This window comes from Pongo abelii, chromosome 9, assembly GCF_028885655.2.
Source record: "Pongo abelii isolate AG06213 chromosome 9, NHGRI_mPonAbe1-v2.0_pri, whole genome shotgun sequence".
Taxonomy (NCBI): Eukaryota; Metazoa; Chordata; class Mammalia; order Primates; family Hominidae; genus Pongo; species Pongo abelii.
The window spans coordinates 78,261,240-78,285,000 of NC_071994.2; positions in this window are offsets into that span (position 1 = coordinate 78,261,240).

Sequence of the window (23,761 nt, forward strand, 5' to 3'; positions counted from 1 at the left end):
AAACATGCCGTCAAGGCTAGGGGTCTCAGCGGGGTTCTCGGTGTAACCCAGCCCCGTCTTCCCACCCAGCCTGTATCCAAATCCTTTGTCTTCCTGGTCCTGCAAGTTTCCTGCACTTCTCAGAACGAGAAAAATATCCGCTGGATATGGAGGGGGGAATCAAAACTCCAGTCACCGTCTTCCCCTCTCCCAAAGTGCGCCGCCCCCCGAAGGCACCCGGCATTCCTGGGTGGGGAGGAGGCGGGGGCTGCACGAGGACGGAGGCGCGCGGACTCACAGCGGGGGATCTGTGTCCAGCTTGGTCTCCCAGGGAGAGGAGGAGCCGCCTAGGTCGCACAGCGGACGGGGACCTAGGCCTCCAGCCCCGCCTAGCTCTTTCGGTGCAGCCCTGGCTATCCCAGGGCTCTCCCTCCGCCGCCCAAGCTCGTCGCGCGGGGAGGCAGCGCCTGGCCCGAGCCTCTGGGTCCTGACGGACTGTTCCTGTCCCTTGTACGAACGCCCGGGACAGCCGCGCGGGCCACGGGGTCACCCTCCGCCTGAGCTCGCGGGTCAGAGTGCACGCGCCTGCCGAAGCCCCCAGCCCGCCAGGGGGCGCTAAGCCGGGGCTCGGCGGGCGGGGGGATCGCGGCTGCCTCCTGCGTCGCGGGCTGGGGTCAAGTCCCCTCCTCTTCCTGGGCCCCCGCTTCTCCGTCTGTGGATGGGACGACGTGTCGACGGAGTGCCCCCTGTGTCCTGGTCGTTCTATAGGACACTTGCCGTGGGCCGCCCTGACCTGCCCGGCCCCTTGCTTGGGGCCGGGCGCGTAGTGGGCCGCGCCAGGCGTAGCACGTTTGGAGAGCGAGCGGTCACCTCCTCGAAGTTGGTCCGAGCTACCCTGCCTGCTGCGGGCCCGGGAGGCGGCCGCCTGGGGCTGTGCACAGGGAGAACACCACGAGCGCAGCGCCGCAGCCCAGCGCCGCCAACAGGTGGTCATAGGCCCGGGCTGTGGAGGACTCTGGAAAGCCGGCCGCTGGGACCAGGCCACGCCGGCGAGGACTTGCGGGGCCTCCCCTACCCCGACGCCCCACGGGCACCGTGCACCGGGGCCGATTGTCCGCGCGGCGCGCAAGGTCGGCACGGGCGGGTCCCGAAGCCTGCGGCCACGCAGCTCACGGAGCTGACCCCGCCAACCAGGGACGCCGAGCGACGGCTTCAAGGTTACCTGCGGAGCGGGGCGAGGACGGGCCGGCCACCCGGCTTTGACCCCAGCCGCGAGGTTTTCGAGAGACGTCTGCTTGGATGCGCACGCGGCGCCGGGTCACCCGGGAGACGGGTTGTTTTGGAAGTGGGAAGGGTAGGTGGGGGCACTCGAGATCCCTCCTGCTAACCCCCTGGAGCCGGACCCTGCGCCCCCAGGGCCTTGAGGGACACCGAGGCACTTCAGCCCCGGGGGTGGGAGGCGTGGAGCTCGTGCGCGAGCTCAGCCAGATGTTCGGGGCGGTTGCAGATGTGCCTCGGGGCCGGGGACAGGACTTTCCTCCTCCCCAGCCCCCAGCCTGGAGCTCAGGTCAGTAAACAAACTCGGTTCTCCCCCTCCCCCCGCCGCCCTTGGGACCCGTTCTCAAAGCCAGGCGTCTGCCCCCATCCCCAATTTACTAGGCGCTGCCGTATTTCTCTGCCTTTTGCCACCCTTTCCCCCCGCCCACCACACACACCCTCTGTCGCGGGATCCAAGTCCCCCACACCCGGGGGTGGCTCGGGCATGACCTCATCCACGGGACGACTGGGAAGGAGGGGGTCGCCTGGGGTGCGGGGGCAGAAGAGGGGGGCCGGGCCGGGAAAGTTCGAGGAGGGCCGCAGGAACTGCACAACCCACCACCGTCCCGCGTCCCCCTAAACCCCGCGTCCCCAGGCTCCCGCGGCTTCGCTCCGCAAAGGGGAACTCTTCGGAGTGCTGCGGAGGAAAGGTATGGAGGAGCGCTTGGTTTGCTTACCCGGGAGTAGGTGCCCAAGGGGGTCGTGGCGGGTGCGAGAAGCGTCGTCCCCCTCGGACTCGGGCGCCCCCAGCCCTGGCGGGTCCCCGCTGAGCGGCTGCCCGCTGCCCGCGACCACTGCTCACCTCCCGGGGCGCTCGCCAGGCGCGCCCTGCGTGCCCGGGTGCCCTGGCCTGCCCAGGGAGCGGCGAGTGCGGTTTCCAGCGGGCCCGTGCGCACTCCGGCTGGGCGAGCGGGGAAGGCGCCCTCTTCGTGAAGCGGCGCGAGAAGGACGCCGGCGATCCTGGCAAGCTGCGGCCGGCTCAGGACCCGCGCGGAGTCAGGCGCGGACTCCGGCTGCTCTCTGCTGCGCTCAGCTCCCGGGGCCTGTGCTCGCCGCTCGCCCGAGCTCTCCTCCTCGCCCGGCGCGATCTCCGGCGCAAGCCTCCCAAACTGCTTTATAAGGCGGGCGGCCGCTTTGATCCGCCCACGTCAGTGCGTAGCAACCCCACCGGGTGGCCCCGGCCGCGCGCGGGGGGCGGGGGCGGGGTCCCCGCGGACGCCACTGACCTGCGGCGCCCGCAGCTCCAGAGAACTTTGTACTCTGTCGAGCTACAAAGGGGGACTCGCTCACTACAGCTGGTGTTTACTAAGCGTGCGTGCTGCGTGCCTGCGACACGCGTGGGGCCCGGGTAAGGCCCATCTCGAATCGTCGCAGCAACCAGGCAAGGAGCCTCAACTCGCAGGGGGAAGTCAGACTTGGGTCTCAGTCTGGAGCCGGGACATCCTTAGGTGTTGGTCGCGTAGCGTGGTTACCGTAGACGTCTGAGGTCCCGAAACCTGCCTTCGTGTCCTAGTCCTGGTCTTTCGGGGGGCCATCTCTTCTGGCCTCTGGTTCCAGTTGTGGAAAAGGAATCAACGATCCTGCAAGAGAAAGAGACACGAGGACTCCGCGCTACAAAGCCCGCTGTAAACCTTAGGTGTGGAGCTGGGCGGAGTCCCAGCCGCTGGGGTGACTGCTGGGGAGTGTTCTGGACACAGGGGAGGGGGAGCAGAGGAGGACTGGGTTTCCTAAGTTAAAGGAGCCTAGAGAGGCGCCTCCTGCGCCGAGTAGCCCAGGCGTGTGGTGCTTCTGGGACCCCCTCACTTGGCCTCCCATGAGCAGCCCAGCTGCTTACTCCACAACACCACTGCGATTTCTAACTGCCCATCGGGTGCTGTGGGTTCATCCATGTCTCCCCTTCCTTCTAGGGGCCTCAATCCCAGGACGTCCTCAAGGATAACTGGTTCATTAGCAGAAAGGGAAATGGAGACTTAGTGAGGACACGGAGCCTGTCTCAGGTCCCCCAAAATGCCTGACATTCTTTTCCCCATTCTTTGCAGCTGCAGATGAAGTGGCACTCCTAGGCTGCCCCACACCCAGCTACAGGTACCTCCACATACAACACAAACATCTGGGCCCACAGTGCCCACAGCAGCCTCCCAGCCATACCAGTACTCCCACACAGCCAGTCCTCACACACAGGCTGGGGCATATCACCCCGCATATGGTTACAAACACACTCGGGAGATACCAGGACACATCATCTGCCCTCACACACAGTAGCACAGAGGTGTGAAATGGCCGTACACATATCATGAAGGGGAGGCTGCACACAGACCACCTGCGTGCACACAGTTCACGTGCAAACATGCATGAGCTTCCATGCACACACAGCTCCCAAGTGTACAATGCCAAACATGTACTTCTGCACACAATCACAGGAATATCCTTTGGAACATACGCTGGGACACCCCCATCTCTTATGCCAGAACACTGGGGCAATCTGATCAAAAAAGCAGTGGAATGACAGTGGGGCTTGGGGCATTGAGGAAGGGAAGGCAGGGGCTATTCCACCTAAGAGGCAGAGGGCAAAGGCCTCTAGGGGCCCAGGAATGTCTTTAGCTCCCCTGCCCCAGGCCCCCTGGCCACTTCAGTCAGAGCCATTCCAGGTGGTCTCTGTCTGATTGGGATGCGAACCCCTCTGCCCATTTAAGAGGCGCAGTCAGTTGCCTCCAAACATTTGCAGCAGTCCTCCTGCCAGAAATCCCCTCTGGCTCCCAGCTAGAGTAGAAATGGAAGCAATTTGGAGTCATGTAAACTTGGATTCCAATACAGATTTTGCCCAATTTTATTTTTAGCTGTGTAATCTTGAGCAAGTTGCTTCAATTCCCCAAGACTTAGTTTTCTCACCCACAAAATGGGAATAATACAATCCCATGGAATCCTCTACTTCTCCAAGATCAGGATGAGTATTCCCTTTTCACAGATGTGGAAGCTGAGGCTCAAAAGGGAGCTGACATATGAACCCAGATCTCTGGCTCAGAGTCCACTATGGCTGGTAGCTCCCAGTGAACACATGGGGGAAGGATAGTGACTTTCCATTATCTTGTGGGGAGTTGAAGGAAACCAGGAGAACATCCCATACTCCTGAAGCTCAGCCCTGCCCCCTCCTGCCGCCTGCCAGCTACTCAGCTGTGTCCTGTGGATCAGGACCCAGGCATCAGCTAGGGCTGGAAACCTGCCTGGGGTTGGGAGTAGGGGGAAGGGCTATGAGAAAGTGTTGCCAAAAGCTTGCATTGAAAATCAAGGGAGACTTGGGGTGAGGGTCTGCCCCTCCCTGCACCCAAGTCTCCCCATTTGCATAATAGGCAGTACTTGAGAAGAATTTTGTTTTCATCTTTAGAACCAACTGACCTACCCCCTTGCTGTCTCTTCTACTTCCCTCTGTCCAGTCCTCCTCAAGGGCCACTGTGTATCTGGCTTGTGCTGGCCACCTGGGCTGCAGGCTCCTCTTCAGAGAGGATGAGGCCCCATGCCCCTGGCTGCTGCTGCTGTGGACGTGGATGTGAATATATTTTTCTTCTCAATCAGCCCAGGCGATTCTGGTGATCTGATCACCCAGACATGCTGGGGGCTTCCTGTCAGCTGGCTTCTCAGCCCCTGCCTGACTGCCATTGGCCAGGGGCACACCCCTTTCCCCCCACCCCCGTCCTGCACCCACCCTGCCCAGGGAAGCACCCAGGCTGAAAGGACATGGAGGTAAGGGCGGACAAAGTTCCGTTCGCCATGCTGACCTCGAGTGACCCCTCTGCCCACTTCAGCTTCCTTCCCTTGAGGCCAAAGCCTTGGTGGAGATGGTGGGGGGCAGTCACCTGTTTCCAGGGGCACCAGATGGGGGTGCAGGAAAACTGCTTGCAGTCCTGAGCCCCGTCACTAGTTTGCTGTGTGATGGCAGGTAGTTTTTTTGCTTTGTCGGAGCCCCAGTCACCCATCTATAAGTGAACGGTTGAACCTCTAAGGGCCTTTTCAGCTCTAGAACCCACACATCTTGGGGCTCCTGACCCCAGAATGCTGTGTGACCACAACCCCAGATGTCCCCCCAAAGCCTTCTCTGTTTTCCCTAAGCCCACTACCCCTACTCAGACCTCAGCACTTTATCCCTCCCACAACAATGAAGGCTGGTCCAGAGAAAGCCGAAACCAGCCAGTAAGGAGAATGGTCAAGATCACGCACCCTGGGCCACGACTTTGCGGTGTGTGAAGGGGGGATGTGGTTGGGCACCGCTCAGCTCACCGCTATTGCTTCACCAAGGGAATCAAAAGAGAGTGACAGCTAGGTGTGGTGGCTCACCCCTGTAATCCCAGCACTTTGAGAGGCCGAGGTGGGTGGATCACTTGAGGTCAGGAGTTGAAGACCAGCCTGGCCAACATGGCGAAACCCCATCTCTACTAAAAATACAAAAATTAGCCAGGTGTGGTGGCAGGCACCTGTAATCCCAGCTGCTTGGGAGGCTGAAGCAGGAGAATTGCTTGAACCTGGGTAGCAGAGGTTGCAGTGAGCCAAGATGGTACCACTGCACTCTAGTCTGGGTGACAGAGAAAGACTCATCTCAAAAAAAAAAAAAAAAAAAGAGCGACAGTGTTTTGCTCCACTTTTGCTGTACAGCCTCTGTGGCATCATCCACAAGCACACGCCTCTCCCTCCCATGTCTGCAGGTTGGCTAGGGGCAGCTGGCATGGGCTGGAATCATGGGTCCCAGGCTCCTGGTTGGGTTTGGACCTGCTCCGTAGATGACTCTTTCTAGCCTGGAACCAGCACTCCCTGGGCCATGCTCTTCTCACCACCAAACCAACCTGTGCCATAGGACGAGCTATGAATGTGAATGAAGGAAGACCACAGGTACTCTCCCTCTCCCGGCCCCAGGCCACTTGGCAGATGCTGGCTTCCCGGAACCATTTTTTTTTTTTTGAGACAGAGTTTCGCTCTTGTTGCCCAGGCTGGAGTGCAATGGTGCAGTCTCAGCTCACTGCAACCTCCACCTTTTGGGTTCAAGCGATTCTCGTGCTTCAGCCTTCCAAGTAGCTGGGACTACAGGTGCCCACCACCACGCCTGGCTAATTTTTGTATTTTTAGTAGAGACAGGGGTTTCACCATGTTGGCCAGGCTGGTCTCAAACTCCTGACCTCAGGCGATCCACCCACCTTGACCTCCCAAAGTGCTGGGATTACAGGCGTGAGGCACTGCGCTTGCCAGAACCATTTTTTAAGATCCCTCATCCTGGTCCTGGACACATCTCGGGGGAGGGCAGGGCAGGGCAGAGGCCGTCATCACCATTTCCCATTTCTCATTGGTTACAATGAGACTAAAGCGTACTGCTTCCACCATCAGGGCGCTTTTAGAAAGGCCTTTCTGAGAAGACACATGAACGGGGGGTCTGAGCAGAGTAGCCGAGCCCAGCTGTTTCTGGCATGCCCTGTGAGGCCAGATCTTCCAGGCAAGGGTGGGGTAAGGGAACCAAATAGCAGCAGGCCTGTCATCAGAGCACCTGGGCCTGGCTGTCAGACTCACCTCCTCCGCTTACCCACTGAGGGACTCCGGGGAAGTCACTCAGCCTCTGGGATCCTTAGTTTCCTCATCTGCAAAACAGAAAGCCACGAAACCACTCCTTCTCGATGTTATTGAGAAATAATGTTGTAAGAAGTCATATTGGTTGAACAAGCACTCACTGTGTGCCAGGCAGTTTCTGTGCCTATGCATGAGACAGGCATTGCTCTGCAGATGAGCACACTGGGCCAGGTCTGTCAGGTAATTCATACAAGATCTCTCTGTCAGTGAGTGGGCCTGGCTGCAAACCCCGGGTCTGTGGGTTACTGGAACCTCTGCCCACTGCCCAGGGTAGGGTATGTCTTCCTCCTCCCCTTCAGTTACCTCAGAGGAGGTATTGTTATTTTACAGGGCTCAGGGAGCAGGCCTGGGGGCACCATGGAGAGATGGGAGGTGTCTTTCCTGGGTGCACATAACAAAATGCCACCCGTCATGTCTACTGAGGGCGTCATGTCTACTGAGGGCGTCACGTCTGAAAGCCTGCTTTCAACTCTTAGTTGTTTAATCATGGTGGTGGCTGCTCAGGAGACAATGTATGTGTTTCTCAGGCCTCTTTCAGCTCCAGGAGAGAAGAAACCCAACCCCAACCAGCTTCAACACCAGAGAAACTGACTGGTTCCTGCAGGAGAAACTGGGGTGGCTGGTGGCCCTACTGCACTCAGGAGGGCTCAGGGCTGGTGCTGGGCCCCTGGAGATGCTGTGCTGTCTCAAACTCACTTCTGCTTCTTCCTGCTCTCTTTGAACTCACCCGGGCCTCATTTCTCCCCATTGAGATGCAGCCGCCAACAGCCCCAGTTAGAAATTCCAGTCAAATGAGACCTCTGTCTCCTTGGGCCTCTGAATCAGTCCCAGGGAAGGTGGCTGATTGGCCTTGTTTGAGTCACGCGCTCTCCCTTTGATGGACATCTGTTATTGCCACAGGAAACTGGCTCTGGGCATGGCCGGATGCAGTGCCTGTCACCAGAAGAGGAGGCATAGGAAGCAGTGGGCCACAGGGGCGTTTGTGTCAGGATGGCAGTTTCTTCTATGTTTGGGCCTATGCTTCTCTGATATGTGTACAACTCAGCCTCTCTGCACCTGGGAGAAGAGAGGGGGCATTGTCTGAGTTTCACTCCATCACACACACACACAGGGGCAGAGACCTACCATGCTCAGTGCCCCCACTGTACACATAGAGAAACTGACGCTGAGAGAAGGGTTGCACATCACTTGGTTAGTGGTTCAGGAGACAGATATCAGGTCTCCTGACATCCAGGCATAAGCCATGCAGTTATTTGTCACTGGTTCTGAAGTCTTTCTGAGCAGGCCAGTGAGGCAGCTTTTTAGTAGCACCAATTCCTCCCATCCCAGAACATAAAGACTCTTTGGAATGTGACTCCATGCAAAAGCAAAGGCTCTGTCCCCACCCCTCCATCTGGGCTGACCTCATGGCTTGCTTGACTAGTAGATGTGGCCTGTGTTCTGCTGCCCAGGACTTGCAGCTTCTGCCTTCACCCTGTTGGGGCCCAGCCCAGCTGCAAGGTCAGAAGCCCAGGCTGGGGCAGAGAGAGGCCTTGCTGTATCGGCTGGCCCATCAGTCAAATGCAGCCACGCGAGCGAGCCCAACAAGGTCAGCAGAGCTGCTGGGTCAGCCCACAGAAGCAGGAGAGTCAATTATGGCTTTAAGCTACTAAATCTTGACATGGCTTGTTATGTAGCAATAGAGACAAGAAGCAGCCAGGCTTAAAGAGTGAAAAAGCTAAATATATATATATGCAAGTATTTGTCTAATGTCATTTCAGAAGCTTAGAATCTTACCGTTGGGCCACCCCCTCTCATAACCCCGAGGTGCTGGCCACCAGAGGCCCTGCAATGTCTCCACTGATCTGGGGCAGCATGTGGCCAGTGATAGCTCTGTCATGCACTGCTATGTCCTCAGTACTGCACCAGGGCTGACAAACAGTAATTGCTCCAAAGTTGCCAGGGATGGAAGCTCACTCCCTCCAGGACGGTGTCTTCCATTATGAATGGCTCTGTCTTGGAGAAGATCCTCCTCCGTCTAGAGCAGAGACCTGTGATTCCCCCAGGGGTCCTGGCTGTCTTCCTGGGGTCCCCTCTTATATAGGATAGCCTTAGGCACATCACAATGGTCCCTAGCATTACAAAGCAGCACAACCTCACTTAATAACAAGTATTTTTATGTACATTGTGTCCCCGGACACAGATATAACCCTAAGGGAAGTGCTTCCACCTGGCCCTAAAACAAGCATAGGCTCTGGATCACACAGTTTGGGGTTGCAACTGGAAAGCAACTTCTGTTTGGCCTTGGAAAAGACACTTCATGTCTCTGAGCCTCAGTTTTCTCACCTGAAAAATAGGAGGAGTGAAATTTACTGCCTGGGTTGCTGTGGGGCTTAAAGGAGAGATGATGTATGTAAAATGCTCAGCACGTAATCGGTCCTTGATAAAGGTTAGTTCCTTTTCTGCCAGGTACGTAAACAGTTCCAGATGGAGAGCTCATCTGTACTTAGCATGCATGTCTATATAAATAATGTGCAGGTGGGAGAGGAATTATCAGGTGGCCGGGGAAGGGGGAGGGTGTTCCCAGCAGGGGAACAGTGTAAGCAAAGACAAGAAGAAGTTTGCTTTCAGAGAAGGGTAAGTGGGTGGTTCGGTGCTGCTGGCATGAAGAGCAACAGGAGGGAGAATAACGGGAGAGGAAGCCAGGCCCATGCCATGGAGGGCCATCAGTGCTGGGCTAGGGAGCTTGGGCTTTGCCAAGAGAGACATGGAGGAGGTCTGAAGTGGGAAGGGGTAAGGTCAGGTTTGGGATTCAAGTCTGGGGCAGGTCTGGGGTTAGATGGGGAGGTGAAGGGAGATGGAGCTCCTGGAAGCCTATGAGGGGAAAGTTGGGGTAGGAGCAGGAATGATTTGGGCTAGTGGAGGGGAGGGACAGCCTGGCCACTGAGGCAGCAGCTGAGCCACCTGCATGGGCACACCTGTTGTGGGAAGCAGGGCCCTTAGTCCTCTGGTCTAGCACCTCTGCTCTGCATCTTCAGTGCCAAGCCCTGTGGGGAAGAGCACTTTTTCTGTCCTTTTCAATCCAGGAACAGACTGTGAGAGGGAGAAGACCTGGGCTAGATCTGTAGCCAGAAGGATGCAGGGTAGACCAGAGGGGAACTACCTCTGGTAGTTTGGTGGGGATTCAGAGAAGTCCCTCTCAAGGTCCGTTTGCTCATTTTATTAACCATCCCAGACCTCAAGCTGAGCTTTCCAGTTTTCTAAGCCCTGCCACAGTTATGGGCAGGCTCCTTTGAGCCTTGCCACTGGCTTGAGAGGGAGGCTGGGCAAAGGTGATTAGCTCTGTTGTTAAGATGGGGAGACCTAGGCCCAGAGAGGGCAAGTGACTTACCCAAGACCACACAGCAAGTGCATGGCAGAGCTACCCTGGAACCCAGTTCTCCTGCCTCCCACTAACATCCTAGTCCCGTTCCATGGCACTGAGGGTCAGGCAGGACGTTCTCACTTACCTGCTCTGGGTGAAGAGTGAGGAGAGCCAGAGAGAGGTTGACAGCCATCAGCAGACAACACTTAACCCAAACTGACAATTTAATTGTGAAAATGTGAATGAGGTATAGTTATGTGCAAGGAAATCCAGACAGTCTGGGCCCCTGGGGAGCCTCGGCCAGCACCCCAGTTGCCAGGGAAACGGGAGAGGGTTGTGGATGATGTCACTAGACTCTGAGCTGAGGCTGAGGTATGGGGGTGGGCTCTCTATCCACCTCTTTGGGGCTGTAGGCTCTCATCCTCATGTTTAACCCGTTCTCTTACAGATGGGAAAACGAGAGCTCCAGGGAGAGGTGGTGACTTGCTCAGGGTCACACAGGGAGTCAGTGCCTGAGCTATCCTTGTTCAGAGCGCCATGTTGATTCACCTAGCCAGGCTGCAGGCCCTTGAGGGCAGGCTGGGTCGGAGTCACCTGAGTCCTCAAGCCCAGCACAGGGCCTTGAGAAGGGCAGATGTTCAACTCTGTGGTAAGGGCTGCTCGATCCCTTTAAAAAACAGGGAGTGTGGGAGGTGAGACTGTTGACTTCCTAGCAGCCTTAGATGAGCAGGAATCCTGAGCAGTCATGCAGAGCTGTCACTGGTTCAGGGATCATTGAGCTCAGAGAGGGCAAGTCACCAGGCCAGGGTCAACCAGCAGGTTGGGGCAGTGCTGGGCTGACCCTGAGTTCAGGACTCCTAGGGGTCAAGTCCCCTCTCATGCTCCACAGATATGACATCTTCTATAATCCTTACCCGGGAGGAGTCATCTCTCTCACTGCCATTCCCCTTAACCCTGGTGCAGGGGTCTGGGCCTTGAGAAGCTCCCACTGTCTGAAGCATTTTCTCAGAATCCTCAGCTTCTGACTTGAAGCTAAACATCGACCCACCCAAAGCATCAATAACAATGACAATGACCACCCTTACCACAACCTCCTACTATGCGCTAGGCTCTGGGCTATCACTCTATTGCCCTTATCTCAAATATTTACAACTCTATAGGCTGTGATTTTTGTTTTCACTTTGCAGTCCAGAAAAATGAGGCTCTGGGAGGTCCCTTGCCCACCTGCGCACAGCCAGAAAGTGAAAAAGTTGGGTCTTGAACCCTAGGCCACTCTGCATCCAAACACCATGACTGCCTTTTCCCCTGGCTAGTGGATCATTCCCACAATGGCCTGAGTGCTTATGGGAGGGGGCAGTTGAGTTTTTGCCTGCCCAACCTCTCTTTCACTTCTAATGGTAACAACACCCCTCCCTGCCATCCCCCCACTTTATGAGGTTCTGATGGGGCTCTCAGGCACAGAGCCCAGTCCCCTGATAGAAGGCCTGGCCTTGTGGAGAATTCCATCTTCCCAGCCACATAATTGGCCCAGGAAGAGTATATGACCCAACTGAACCAAATAGAGCCATTTCCCTGGGATGCATAAATGGGTTCTGGGAGAAAGGAGTCAGCCCCAGCTTGGAATGCAAATTCCAAAGGTATGATTCCCAGAGCTTCCTACCCTGTACTCCCTGCCATGAGAGAAAGACAAGGGGAATGAAGAAGGAAGAGAAGAAACAGGGAGTGGGGTGGAGATGGGGTGCCATTTGAGTCCCTGAGCACACCCTGTCCTTCCCCATTATGGTGCCAGTGAATCCATGTTTCCTTAGGATCATCAGAATAGGGTCTCTATCTACTCTCTTGCAATTAGAGCAATCCTATTTCCACCACAATGTGCTGAGTCCTGTGCTGTTGTTACAGGGAGTACAAAATTAATAAAGGTTCCTGTCCTCCAAGACTTAACAGTCTAGGCAGGGAAGAGCAGGGTGGCAATAGCTGTGGTTCCAGTCCCTGGTCTGTCTCAGACATGCTGTGTGAACCTTCCCCTCTCTGGGCTATAGTTTCCCCATCTTTAACATGGAGGCATGTTGAAGCAGGAGCAGGAGAACACTGGGCTCAGTGTTCTGCAAGATTCTCTCCAGATCCACACAAGTACCTTTAAAAAAAACTTGATATTTGCAAACTATGCATCTGACAAAGGTCTAATATCCAGAATCTATAAGAAACTCAAACTGATCAACAAGCAAAAAACAACCCCATTTAAAAATGAGCAAAAGGCTCGGCATGGTGGCTTATGCCTGTAATCCCAGCACTTTGAGAAGCCAAGGTAGGAGGTATCACTTGAGCTGAGGAGTTTGAGGCCAGCGTGGGCAACATGGTGAGACCTCATCTCAATTTTTTAAAATTAATAATTAAGTTAAAATTATTAAATAAAAATTAAAGTTAAAAAAATGAGCAAAAGACATGAACAGACACTTCTTAAAAGAAGATATACATGTGGCCAAAAAGCAATGAAAAATGTTCAACATCACTAATCATTAGAGAAATGCAAAACAAAACCACAATAAGATACCATCTCATACCAGTCAGAATGGCTATTATTAAAAATCAGAAACAACAGATGCTGGTGAGATTGTGGAGAAAACGTTATGTGTATACACTGCTAGTGAGAATGTAAACTAGTTGAGCCACTGTGGAAAGCAGTCTCAAAAAACTTAAATAGAACTACCTTTTGACCCAGCAATCCCATTACTGGTTACATACCCAGAGGAATATAAATTATTCTGCCATAAAGACACAGGCACATGTATGTTCATTGCAGCCCTATTCACAATAGCAAAGCTTTGGAATCAATCTAGATGCCCATCAACAGTGGACTGGATAAAGAAAATGTGGTACATATACACCATGGAATACTATGCAGCTATAAAAACGAGATCATGGCCTTTCCAGCAACGTGGTTGGGACTGGAGGCCACAATGTTAAGTGAATTAATGCAGGAACAGGAAACTAAATACTGCACGTTCTCCCTTTTAGGTGGGAGCTAGACATTGAGTACACATGGACACAAGGAAGAGAACAATAGACATGGGGGCCTGTCTGAAGGTGGATTGGGAGAGGAGGGTAAGGACTGAAAAACTACCTATCGGACATTACGCTGATTACCTGGGTGACAAAATTATCTATATGCCAAACTCCTACAACATGCAATTTACCCATGTAACAAACCTGTACATGTACCCCTTGAACCTATAAGTTGGAAAGGAAAAAAATTTGAGATATAACTTCTATACCACACATTCACCTTGTTACAGTGTGCTGTTCAGTGGTTTTTAGTATATTCACAAAGTTGCACAATCATCACTACTTTCTAATTTCAGGACATTTTCATCCATCACCCCAAAAATCAATCCAATGCCCATTAGTAGTCACTCTTCATTCCACCCACCACTCCAGCCCCTAGAAACTGCTAATTCTTTTTGTCTCTATGGATTTTCCTATTCTGGACAGTTCAAGTTCATTTTCATGTTTATCTATGTTGTAGCATGTATCGTACTCCTTCATTTCTTTGTATGGTTGGTTAATATTTTATTGTATGGATACACACATTTTGTTGACTCGTTCATCAGTTGAGGGACATTTGGGTTGTTTCTACTTTTTGGCGATTACAAATAATGCTTCTATGAACATTCAAGTGCCAAGTGTTGGTATGAAATACATGCTTTCGGTTCTCTTGTGTATGTACCTAGGGATGGAATTGCTGGATCATATGGTAACTATATGACTTTAAGGGAACTGTCAAACTGGCCTTACCTTTTTTTTTTTTTTTTTTTGAGATGGAGTTTCACTCTTGTTGCCCAGGCTGCAGTGCAATGGCACAATCTCGGCTCACTGCAACTTCTGCCTCCTGGGTTAAAGTGATTCTCCTGCCTCAGCCTCCTGAGTAGCTGGGATTATAGGTGCCTGCCACAATGCCTGGCTAAATTTTTTTGGGTTTGTTTTTGTTTTTGTTTTGAGACAGAGTCTCGCTCTGTCGCCCAGGCTGGGGTGAGTGCAATGGCGCGATCTCGGCTCACTGCAACATCCAGCTCCTGGATTTGAGCGATTCTCCTACCTTAGCCTCCCGAGTAGCTGGGATTACAGGCGCCTGTCACCACGCCGGGCTAATTTTTTTTGTATTTTTAGTAGAGACAGGGTTTCCCCTTGTTGGCCAGGCTCATCTCAAACCCCTGACCTCACATGATCTGCCGCCTCAGCCTCCCAAAGTGCTGGGATTACAGGCATAAGCCACTGCACCTGGCCCAGTTTTTTGTATTTTTAGTAGAGACGGGGTTTCGCCATGTTGGCCAGGCTGGTCTCGAACTGCCGACCTCACATGATCCACCCGGCTCAGCCTCCCAAAGTGCTGGGATTACAGGCATGAGCCACTGCACCCAGCTGTGGCTATCCTATTTTACATTATGAGAGTTCCAGTTTTTCTGCATTCTTGATAACACTTGTTAATTTGGTATTTTTTATTATAACCATCCTGGTAAGTGTGAATAGCATATCGTATGGTGGTTTTGATTTGCATTTCCCCAGTGACTAATGTTGTGGAGTATCTTTTTATGTGCTTATTGGCTATTTGTATATCTTCTTTGGAGAAATACCTGTTCAAATATTTTGCCCACTTAAAAAATTAAGTTATTTGTCCTTTTCTTGCTGAGTTGCAAAGAGTTCTTTATGTATTCCGGCTACTAGAATACTAGACCCGTACCAGATACTTCATGTGCAAGTATTTCCTCCCATTCTGTGGGTTGTTCTTTCACTTGCTTGATAATATCCTTTGAAACACAACGTTTTTAATTTTGATGAAGTTCAGTTTCTCTATTTTTTCATTTGGTTGCTTGTGCTTTTGGCACCATATAGAAAAAACCATTGTCTACTTCAAGGTCACAAGGATTTACATCTATGTTTTCTCGTAAGGATTTTCTAGTTTTAGCTGGAACAGCATCATTTGTTAAAACAAAACAAAACAAAACAAAAACCCCCTATCATTTCTCCATTGAATGTCTTGGCACTCTTGTCAAAAATCAATTGACCAGGCTAGGCGTGGTGGCTCATGTCTACAATCCCAGCAATTTGGGAGGCCAAGATGAGAAGATTGCTTGAGATTAGGGGGTCTGAAACAAGCCTGGGCAACATAGTGAGACCCCTGTCTCTACAAAATTAAAAAAAAGAAAATTAGCTGAACATGGTGGTGTGCACCTGTGGTTCCAGCTACTAGGGAGGCTGAGGTGGGAGGATCACTTGAGCCCAGGAGATTGAGGCTGCAGTGAGCAGTGATCATGCTACTGCATTCAGCCTGGGCAACAGAACAAGACCCTGCTTCTTTAAAGAAAAATAAAAGTCAATTGGCCATAGATGTATGGGTTTATTGACACAATTACTTGTTAAGTGATATTTAGGAAGTAAGTTACAGTAGGGTCCATGTAGTCACAACCATGTAAGGGGTGTGGCAGAGGGAAGAGGATGAATGAGACATTTGGAGTCCTGCAGACCTTTGTTTCCATTCCAGATCCACTGTAACCCAGGCAACCTGTTTCATTTTGCCTTTTAAGAAGTGACACAATATATCACACAGAACACATTCTCATAAAAAACACCAACATCAGAATGTCCTTGAGGCTCAGTTTCCTCCTCTGTCATGTCTAAGCCCCAGAGCTGGTGTGAGGCCTAGGCTTGGGGGCGGGGGACAGCGGGGAGAAGAAGGGTATTCCAGATGGGGTCAAGAGCACTGGTAAGAGCTGGAGGCTGGAAAGTGCAGGGATGTGACATGGGGACACAGTGAGGAGCCTGCAGGCCAGGGGTGGTGTTGACAGGTTGCCTCTCCTGTCCTGCATTTGGTGAAAAAACAAGACTCTGGCACCTGAGTCACAGCTCAGAAGTCACCTCCCACGTCCCCCTGGAGAGCCTCATAGTACAGAGGCCAGCCAGGTCCTCCAGGTACGAGCCTCCCTCACCCTTGCAGCGGGGTGGCCGGGAGCACGCTGCAGGGACGCTGTTGGCTGTGTCAAGTCTGGGGCCGGGAGGTAGTTGGGGGCTAGCTGGGGGCTTTTGTTTCTTGTTTTGTGTGTGAGTGAGTGAGATGTGCAGGTCAAGGAGAAGACAGTGCCTGAGGAAGGTAAGAGGAAGCCCATTTATTGGGCACCTCCTGTTTGCCAAAAGGCACTTTGTGGACTTCATCTCAGCTTCCAATCACCCAGAGAAACAGGAGTTATGAGGTTCATCCCCATTCCACAGGACAGGAGCCTGAGTCAGATGGAAGGACACATTTGCCCAAGCTCACACAGCCAGCAGGTGACAGGGCTGGGATTTGAACCCAGTTCCATCTGTCCTGAAGCACATGCTCTTCTATAATGCCAAGTTATCCTAGAGAAGAGCGAGAAAGAGGAGGGGGGTGAGATACAGGGAGGCCCAGCAGAGGGACAGTCACACAGAGGACAATCAAGAGAGGCAGAAATGAAAAACAAGAGTTGAAAGAGTGTGAGGCCCTGGCCCAGCTGAGGCCTGGAGCAGGTCCTCAGGGAGCAGCTGAGGGCGGGGACTGCCGGAAACTGGCTCACCGAACCTGGAGCCAAGAACCATGCTTGGCCTGAGACATGGTGGAAAAGCTCTCACCTCAAGATACTGGTGGGGGAAACTGGCGTGGGGGGAGCAGGGTCTGCCTGGGAAGAGGACCGCGGGGTCGGATGGCCAGGAACTGCCAAGCAGGCCCATCATCTGGCTCAAGTAACTGCTGCGGCCACCGGGCTGGCAGGCCCTTGCTGCTGGCCGTGCAGAGCGGCAGGCCCAGAGGCCAGGACGCAGGCAGCGATGACCAGGCCTTCCTGGAATGCGGGTTGTTCTTAGGACAAACTCCGTCACATGGCCTGCAAGTAGGGTGGCTGTATAGTTTACTGTTTCATCTGGGACACGTAAAAGTGTGAGGGGACAACAGGCGTACACGGGTATGTATGGGCCTAACTTCTAAGGCCCTGCTTGACCAGGCCTGGCTTGTTTCTGGGGCAGCCTCCCAGGCTCTCTGCCCTCCACCTTCACTGCCAGGCCTCAGCCAACCCTTGGGGGCCTCCCATTATCTGGAATACCTGTCTATGTCATCTCCACACGTCTCCATACCCCTTCATCGTTCCTACAACACCCTCAAAGCTCCTCCAGCAGAGCCAGTGTTCTCTCAAGCTATTCAAGACACTGTGAGCTTTCCCTTCGTGGCACTGATCGCAATAATGAAATAAATTCTTAATTGTGTGCTTGATTGTTTCAAAGTCGGCCTCACTCCTTAATGGCAGACTGGGTCTGGCTTGTCCACTGCTGCATCCTGCACACCCAGCCCAAAGGCCCCGAAGCACACATGAATAAACCAACTCCCAGGCCCCATGCATGGCCACAGAGGTGTGTGCCCACCCTGGGAATTGTTTTCTTTTCTTTTTTTTTTTTTTGAGATGGAGTCTCACTCTGTTTCCCAGGCTGGAGTGGATCTCGGCTCACTGCCACCTCTGCCGCCCCAGTTCAAGCGATTCTCCTGCCTCAGCCTCCCAAGTAGCTGGGATTACAGGTGCCTACCACCACACCCAACTAATTTTTGTATTTTTAGTAGAGACAGGGTTTTGCCATGTTGGCCAGGCTGGTCTTAAACTCCTGACCTCAGGTGATCTGCCCGCCTTGGCCTCCCAAAGTGCTGGGATTATAAGTGTGAGCCACCGTGGCCCACCCGCCCTGGTATTTTTGTTTTGTTTTCCTATACAAGGAAAGGAAAGGAAGGAGCTAGTCCTAAAAAAACAAAAAACCTCTTGGGCACAATTCACACTTCTGATTTCTTCTACAGACACTGAGCCCCTTCAGGGAGGGACTACACCCCCTTCTCTTCCCCAGCCTAGCTGTGGACCTGAATCAAGCTTAGGCTGAGCTTGATGAGTGACTACAATGTTGAATATCACCATGGTGGGTCACAGAAATTCAGAACAGGAAGGACTCCTAGAGATCATGAGATATGCAAGTGCTGAATCCAGACCCTGGGGTGTTGTAGGCACACAAAAAATTAATGTTCCTCCCATTAGAGGTCATCTTGTCCAACCACCATCTTTTTCTTTAAAAATTTTTAAGTGTACAATTCACTTTATCGTATTCGCAAAGTTGTGCAATCATCTTACTACCCAATCCCAGAACATTGTCATCACCGCATAAGAAACCACATATCTAGTAGCAGTCATGTCCCCCTGTCCCCTTCCCTCAGCCCCTGGCAACCACCAATTATCCCATTTTAAAAACAGAGAAACTGAGGCCTAGGGAGGGGCAGTGCCTTGTTAATGTCACATCACCAATGGCAGAGCCAGGCTAGAGCCCAGGCCTCCTGATGCCCCACCTGCTACAGTCAGGCCACAGGTCTGAGTTCTCTCTGGCACCCTCAGCATGCTCTGGGGCCTGACATGTAAGAGGGGGCGGTCAAAGGCCTCTCCCAGGTAAGAAGTGACCATACCATCTGTAACTGTGCCCTTAAAGTCCAGAGCGTGCCATTCCTAGAATGGAGCCGAGGGTTGTGAGGAGCAGGAGACACATGGAGGGAACACTTACACTCTGTGCCCTGCTTCTATGAAGCCAGAGTCCTTCCAGGGCTAAGAACACCCTTCCCCCAGATGACCCCGGGCTTCCTCCTCACCTCTCCAGTGTCCTCTCAAGGGCCCCCTTCTCAGTGAGGCCTGCCCTGACCACTCTATTTAAAACTGCCAACAGGCTGGGCGCAGAGGCTCATGCCTGTAATTCCAGCACTTTGGGAGGCCTGGATAGGAGGATTGCTTGAGCCCAGAAGGTTGAGGCTGCCGTGAGCCATGATCGCAGCACTGCACCCTAGCTCGGGTGACAGACAGAGATCCTGTCTCCAAAAACAAAACAAAACAAAAACCCCCAAATCCCAAAAAACAAAAATCACTGCAAATAGACCCTGTGCCTCCCCACTGGCACTCTCTATCCCCCAGCCCCCATGCATGTTGTTTTCCTCCATAGTGTGTCCTGCATCCTTTCCTTCTTTACCTGGTGATTGTCTGTCTTCCCCACCATGGCAGCTCCATGCAGGCAGGGGTTTTGACTTGTTTGCTTTCTGCTCTACTCCAGCTCCTAGAATAGTGCCTGCTATATAGAAGGTGTGTTGTAAACACTGGATGAATGAATGAATGAATGAATGAATGAATGGATGGATGGGATGGCTATCGTTGCATTTGATTCTTACCAGCAATGATCAGGGGAATGGCTATTATGCCTGTTTTTTAGATGGCAAGATGAGGTCCATCTGGGAACTAGAGGCAGGCTATGGTCTTCCTTGACCTTGGTCCTGTCAGGGGAGCCTGAAGCGTAAGCAAGGTGGGCATGAGGAAGCAGGGGCTAGGCTTCCAGTTTCTGCCATTGATTTTAGGGCCCAGAAACCAGAGCTAGTTTCAGAATCCAGCCTTTACTTCTTCCTGCAGTAATTCAGCAGCTTTCACTTTCCATGCCTTAGCCAAAATGGAAAAAGAAAGAAAGAAAAAAGGCAGTGCTATTTTTTCAATGGACTTAGCTCTGTGAGCTCCAACGTGGAAACTGCTGTCCATGATGTCATGGGCCCCGAGGCCTCTGGGCAGCGTTACTGACACTTTATACGGCGGGCTGGGCACAGGGTCCACACTCCTGTTTCTAGAGCTCTGTAAGCACCAGGGGCAGATGGTGGCTCCGTTGACAAGCCTGGGCCCAGATCTCCAGAGCCAGGATGGAGCCAGGCACTGGGCAGGTAGGGGGCAGGCTGATAGCCCAGTGGAGCACCTTGCTCTATTGTCCAAAGGTCTTCGACGTCCACCGCTCACAGGGTCTGTGGCAGACCATAGGGCGAGCACTCTGGTCCATGTCTTTCCGTGGGGAGCAGAGGGTCAGAGTAGTGTGGTGCCCTGCCCATGGTCACATACACAGTCCGGGAGTGATGGACTTTGCCTTGAACGCTGTCCTCTGGTTTCTAAATTCTATGGTCTGCTAAAGAGGAGAAGGCATGGCTCTTGCCCAAGAGAAGCTGTCAGTCTGAGAATGGCTGTGAGGAAGCCACTTGATCAAGTCTAAGTCTTCATTTTACAGTTGAAAACACGAAGGCTCAGAGAGGGGCAGGGACTGGTCCAAGGTCACACAGCCAATCCACAGCCTAGACAGTGCTGGATGCAGTCTCTAGATTCCTGGCTGGGAGTATTTTCTACAATAGCCTGCACTTAAACAGTTCCATTTGGCGGAAGCTCTGCTGTTCCGGAAGAGACGCCAGGCCTTTCCAGAATCCGGTCTAAGGCTGTCTTCCAGGATCGGCCGTCAAGGCGTACTCCTTAGGGAGCAAGTGTTGGCAAAGGGAGGAGAGATATTGATCATGTCTGGGATTGCAGGGGGTGTGGTTTGGGGAGGTGGGGGGATGGGGAAAAGCAGTGGAAGTTTCTCTGAAAAACCAAAAGCATACTTATTTTGACTTTGACTTTTGCTTATCTGTATGTTATAATTATTCTATGTTTATATAATTAATATTTCATATTTGAAAGGGATAAACTGTTTAATTAGGCAGGGTCTGGGCATCCAGGATTGTCTCAGCTCTGACAGACTGTGTGAATTTGATGAGATACCCCCGTCTCTCCGGGCCTTTCTTAGAAATGCCGGTAATAATGTTGCCCTGTGAGAGGTAAATGAATCACAGGGCTCCCTGGCTCAGGAAACAGCCGTCCGGCCTTTTCATGATGTTAACCTGTCTAATGAAAGAATGCAGCAACCAAGCCATGAGGTCCCGAGAAAAGCCAAGGTTCAGAGAAGCCCACCGTGGCTGTGTGTAGGTCCAGCGCTATCTGGAAGGTCAGGGAGATTGTCTGAGACCCGTGCCTGTCCCATTCCCCACAGAGAGCCCCCTGCATGGGTGAAGATCATTCTTCAGGCTTCACCAAGGTCTGCATGAAGCACCTTTCGACTAGCATTCCTCACGCCTTTGCTCAGATCCCAGAGCCCTGGCTCCCAGGACGGAAGGAGACTGAGGAGGGGACAAGAGCATTCCTGTCAGTAGAAAGGCAAAGTGCCCAGTGTCAGTGCTAAGTGTTGTGAGGAGGCATCATCTTGAGTGACATGGTTAGGGCCAGCCTGTCAGACCTTTCTAGGTGTCCAGAGAAAGGTCAATGTCAGGAGCTTCCAGGTAAGGGCCAGACTCCAGGCTGAGACCTGCCGCCCAGTGAAAGGGCTAAATTATTTCAATACATGTGCAGTGCTTGGCACAGCGCCTGGCATAAAAGCAGTGGACAATAAAAACTGCTCAGTGAAAGTTAGCTGTGCCCTAACTGGACAGCAGGGTGGAGGCGTGAGTGCAGAGAGGGAGAAGGACTCCGTCCTGGCCCATCCGCCCGGCGGGCCCCTGTCTTCGGAAGGCAGGCTCGGCTCCTACCCACTCTCTTACCTCGGACCCACACCACCATCTCTGTCACTCATGGGCACTGAGGGAGCACCTAGCTTCCTGTTCTGAGCTGTGGTATCACTTTCTGATCTTCCTCTGCTCTCCAGGCCTGAGGAAGGGGTCATGGCTTCCCACCCCTGAATTATCCCCTGCTCCCGCCACCCATCCTTCACTTCCCACCAGCACTGGGCTTGACCTCAAAGGCCAGGAATTAAAGGTCGGCTGGGACCCCTGAATGTCAGGGCTGGAAGGCCTCCAGTGAGTGCCTTGCTTGCCCCTCCTCCAGGGATGCACACATTGGGGAACTGAGGCCCAAAAAGGAAGCTGCCCCTTTGCACAGCCAGTGAGTCTGTGGCTGTTTCTCCAGCCTCCCCTGCTGTCTGGGGGTCCCCAGAGCCTCTGGGAGACCATACATCCCCCTACCCCTCATGGCCACACCCCACCTGGTCTTCGTTTGCTCTGCGGCTCTGTCTGGGGTAATTCTCGCCAAGCAGGGTCAGCCCCTGGAGAGCAGGCTGCTAATGAGCTTCAGATGCTGGGGCCAAACTCGGTCTTGCAGCAGGCAGATGCTCAGATGCTTTGGCTGATTTAGGATGCCTGGCCAGTGGGGATGGCTCAGAGAGGACACCTCCCCTCCCTTCACAGGTTACCCCACTCCTGACTTGCACTGGGCACAGCAGGTGCCAGTGTTTAGCCCCCAAACCCCAGCCAGGGCAGCCGTTTCAAGATCCAGAAAAGGACAGACAAGCTGGAGGACAGATGCATTTCCATCACTTGGGAACTTAGTTCTTCTTCTCCCAGGACTTTTCTGGGTCCTGAGCTGGTGTTTCCACCAAGGTAGCAGCAGGAAGGGGGAAGAGAGAGGGACAAGCTGCTTTCTGATAGCCAATCATGCACACTCTGGGCTGGGTACAAATGTCATCTTCTCCAACCCTCACGGGAACCCCACAAAGTTCCTGAGGTGAGGACTGTCACCAAGCACTTCACAGGAGGACACAGAGGCTCAGAGAGGGGAGATGATTTGCTCAAGGTTACACAGCCCCTGAGTGGCCAAACTAGGGTTCCAGCCCACCTCTGTCAGAGCCCACACTCCACCTGCAACGCGCTGGGATGTTTCTAGAAGACCAGAATGGTATATTGTGATCTCCAAGCTTTGTGAATGGTGAGGGCCTGTGGCCACATGGGTTTCAGACACTCAGGATGCCTCTGCAGCTGACTCACTCCCTGATCTTGACAAGGCAGCAGATTTCACATCTACAAAACGGGGATCATCATCGCAAGTTCAGGTGAAGTAATGCTAACTGCCATCATCACATTCTCAGCCATGCCCAGAACACATTCTGGGAGTCAGACTCACTGCCGGAGGCTTTTTGTCGGGGAGCTTTAAAAAGCGTGGATTCCAAAGCTCTGTTACCTACTAGCTGTGTGACCCTGGCCAAGTTACTGTGCCTCTCTGTGCCTGCATTTCCTCATCTGAGGAAATAAATGAGGATAATATTAGTTCCTATCTCAGAGTTGGTGTAGAGTTAGGTGCGTTATAAAGGGATTAGAAGGATGCCTGGCACAGGGGACGCATCTAGCACGTGTGTTAGCTAACACTGGGCTCGACCTTGTGAGACACGTGTTGTTTTCCCCGAAGTAGCAATGTGGAAACTGAGGTCACACAGCACAGTGATTCTCCAACTAAGTGTTCAGAGTCACATGGAGAGTTTGTTAAAATCTGAGGGCTGGGCCCACTGGAGGAGTAAGTCTAGGATGGGGCCTGAGAATGTGCATTTCTAGCATGTTCCAGGTCACGCTGAAGCTGCTGGTGCGGGGCCCACACTCGGAGACCCACTGCTGTGGTGGGCCTGGGTATGGCTCCTGGTATGCCGGGGCCAGCTAGTTCCATACATGATCCAGTGAGTGAGCAAGTGAGTGAATGCACGGAGCAGAAAGGATATTGGACTAGTGATCCTTCATGGCTCTCTCTCTCCTCTCCCAGCACCGAGGGTTGTGGCTCATCCCCTTCACATCTTCTTTGAACCTGAATTGGGAAGATCCCCACCACACTGTCCCCCACACCCCATGGCAGA